Here is a 4,021-nt window from a genome sequence, read left to right as displayed (position 1 = left end):
GTGACATTGGAGTATTTAGGTGATATTAGGGTTTTGGTTGATTTGTGTCTTAAGGTGTTATTCTAGTACGAACTCTAGGATAGATTGAACGGAAAGAATAGCTTCGTGTTATTTTACTACAGACTCTTAAATAGATCGATCAGAAAGGATAATTTTGAGGTGGTTTCGTACCCTACCATAATCTCTTCGTTTGTTCTCCGCTATTAGTGACTTTGGAGTGACTCTTTGTTGCATGTTGAGGGATATTTATATGATCCAATTATGTTATTATTGTTGAGAGAACTTGCACTAGTGAAAGTATGAACCCTAGGCCTTGTTTCCTAGCATTGCAATACCGTTTACGCTCACTTTTACCACTTGCTACCTTGCTGTTTTTTTATATTTTCATATTACAAAAACCTATATCTACCATCCATATTGCACTTGTATCACCATCTCTTCGCCGAACTAGTGCACCTATACAATTTACCATTGTATTGGGTGTGTTGGGGACACAAGAGACTCTTTGTTATTTGGTTGCAGGGTTGCTTGAGAGAGACCATCTTCATCCTACGCCTCCCATGGAATGATAAACCTTAGGTTATCCACTTGACGGAAATTTGCTACTGTCCTACAAACCTCTACACTTGGAGGCCCAACAACGTCTACAAGAAGAAGCTTGTGCAGTAGACATCAAGCTCTTTTCTGGTGCCGTTGCTGGGGAGGTTAGCGCTTGAAGGTATATCTTTAGATCTTGCAATCGAATCTTTTTGTTTCTTGTTTTATCACTAGTTTAGTCTATAAAATAAAACTACAAATAAATGGAATTAAGGTTGCCTCATATGCTTCATGTTTTTAATGTCTTTCGTGAAAATGATGGAAAGGAAAATTATGCCCAAGTGCTAGAAAAAGAATGCATTAAAATATTTGGCACTAAATCTTTGAATGATGAGCATGATTGCAATGTTGTTAGTATGAATTCTTTGAATATGCATGATGCTAATGATATGCAAAGCCACAAGCTTGGGGATGCTATGTTTGATGAATATGATATTTTTTGTCCCCCAAGTTTTGATGAGAATATCTATTATATATATATATATTAGAGAAGTCAAACAAGCCATCAAGTTCACCCACATAGATTAAATTATCTTGACCATCAATTTTATATATTAACAGTTAAGATATAATATATGTATCGTTACATACAAATATAGGTGTGTCTAAACAGTTTGGCATGACACGTACAAATAATTCAGCACATCTTTCGTGCAAGTCATATGTTTTTCTATTATAAATATCTCTCCTAGACAATTGAAAGTATACGTTCGTTGGGATCGTGATTAAAGCAACGCTGCCATTTGTCATAAAAAACACGACTCCTAAACAGCTAGAAAAAGGCACTGCGAGCTATAGAGTCCGAGCGCCACTCCAAAAAAAACATGAGTCCAATCGGAACTTCCGTCCAAGTCATATGTTTTTTCTATTAAAAAACTCTATCCTAGAGAATTAGAAGTGAACGTGTGCTACATGTGAAAAAAATGTGAACGCATGGTGGGGATTGTAAAGCAAGGCCGCCCGCTCCCGTAAAAACAGCATGGCTACCCAACAGTTTAAAATAGGCACAGCTTCCAACTATAACAAGTCAAAGTGCACCGCAAAAAAAACAAGAGTCAAATCTTCTCCTTTTTTTCTTTCCTTTTTCCTGCTTTTGAGGGGAAAAGCATCAGATCACAATTCTTCATTTAGTGACATCATTTATGATCTCAGCCAAAAAAATAGGATATGATTATATATGAAAGTAATTGTGGCGACCCGATCCGAATGGATCAAGTGCTCTGTGCTCCGGTGTCATCCCTGGATCAGTAATGCTGACACCACACAGTACATCGAAGGATTTATAGCAGAGTGGCAATCACACACTTATTACATCGTTGTCTCAAAGAGAACTTATTACAATAAATATGGCTTAAGGCCATCTAATAACGATAACAGCGGAAGACTCGGAAGATAAATGGGTCCATCAACTCCAACGGCATCACTGAGTATAGAACCACGACCTAAAAGCACCTTACTCGTCGTCTGAAAAGTCTGCAACATGAGAAGTTGCAGCCCGAAAACGGGTCAGCACATGGAATATGCTGGCAAAGTAACACATAGAGAGTAATGGAATGAAACAGCTATACTATAAGCATATATGGCTGGTGGAAAGCTCTATGGTTACAGTTTTGCGTAAAGCCAATTTTTCCCTACTGCAAAGGAATAAATTTATTTAACTATCATGGTGGTTGTTAAACATCGAGAATGGTTGACAGCATTCTGATCCCAATTAAGTAATTAAAACCCAACAACATTAATTAGAAGTAACATGATGAGATTCACATGATATTCAAGTACTAGATACTCAAGTTGTCCATAACCGGGGACACGGCTAATCATGATTAGTTTGTACACTCTGCAGAGGTTTGCGCACTTTTCCCCACAAGACTCGATCGCCTCCGTTTGGTTTCTCGCACTGCAGGGTGTTTGAGAAGACGGATGACCGAGACACAGTCTTTCAGAAGCGCTAGCACCTTACATGTGGGTAGACCGGTACACCTACTTTCCCCTACATCTGCTAGTCTACCCGTAAGAGTTCACACAACTTAGTCAACTATGCCAGAGCCCATAATGGCTTGTGGCTGCACACGGAAGTTTCTAGCATGAAAGATCTTATGATCCCTTTGAGCCTGGGTGGCGGTCCGAAAAAAAAACAGGCAAGTCCTGATAGACATCAGGTGCCTCAATCCACCCAGATGTGTGTTTAAGTTGCCACCTTAGTTAAACCATTAGTATTAACAAACTCACATCTGTCATGGATATCACTCACCCAATCCACGTCTACTTGCATAGCATGGCATATTAAGCAAACGTAGAAGTAACTCCCAAAGGTTTCATAATAATACAGGTAATAGGTACTACCTCATCTACTTCCCATCCCACAATTTAATTAGATCCTAATCATGCAATGTGAGAGGATTGATCTAATGCAATAAAACATGGGTTGTAGAAAAGGTATGATCAAAGTGTTACTTGCCTTGCTGATGATCCGCGAGACCTAGGGTTTCGAAGTAACAAGCGGCGCAATCCGGGTGATCTATCGCAGACAAACAACAAGCACACAATAAGTACTCATCTAATGCACAGGTAAAAACTCGAACAAGAGAACGAACCAGAAAGTTCAACTTAAGAACTCCGGTAGCAAAGAAAGAACGAACCGAACAAAGAAACGGAAAACAAACGGCGGAAGAAAACAACTCGGTTCTAGCAAGTTGAAACTAGGTCAAATTTTACTGTAGCAAAGGCTTGTTCAAGTTGATTAGTCGGAACGGCGGTTTCGAAATGAAACTCCAGGCGCTTGAATCACCTGATTCTGATAAACGAGCGAGAAGAAAGACTAGAACGAAGATCGGATCTGAGATCACGATCGCAGAATAAATCCGACGAAAAGAAAGAGACGAACGGTTAAACGAACGGGCGTCGTTAACCGGGAAAAATCGGTGATCACGTTCGTTGAGACGAACGGTCCGAAAGAAGAACGAAAACCGATCTAGGGTTTTCGGAAAAGAAAACCGAAACAAAGAACGAAAGAAAACCGGAACGGTTAAGGAAGAACCGGAACGGTTTAGAAGAAAAACTGAACCGAGGGGAGAAAAAGAGACGCGGCGCGGGACAACCTCGGCGAGGCTCCGGCGAACGGCGGCGACGGCGGCTACAGGGCGGCGGCGGGGGCTTAAGGCGGCGGCGGCTGCTTGGGGCTTGGGGTGGTGTGGGAAGAGGGGGGGGGTGTTGGTATTTATATAGGAGGGGGGGGCTAGAGACTTGGGGAAGGGGCAAGGGGCAAGGGCGGCGGCGGCCTGGAGTCCTTCTAGGACTCGGGCGAGGCTGGCGGCTGGCGCTGGCGCGTAGGGCGGCTGGCGGCTGGGCCGGCCGGCTGGGCCCTTGGCCCCGGCGGGGCGCTGCTCCTTTTTTTTAAATCGGTTACGCGCGCAGAAAAACAAAA

Source organism: Triticum urartu, chromosome 1A (assembly GCF_056163025.1).
Source record: "Triticum urartu cultivar PI428250 chromosome 1A, HENAU_Tu73, whole genome shotgun sequence".
NCBI classification, from domain to species: Eukaryota; Viridiplantae; Streptophyta; class Magnoliopsida; order Poales; family Poaceae; genus Triticum; species Triticum urartu.
The sequence above is the reverse complement of the archived record's forward strand: the minus strand, read 5'-3'. Positions refer to the sequence as shown.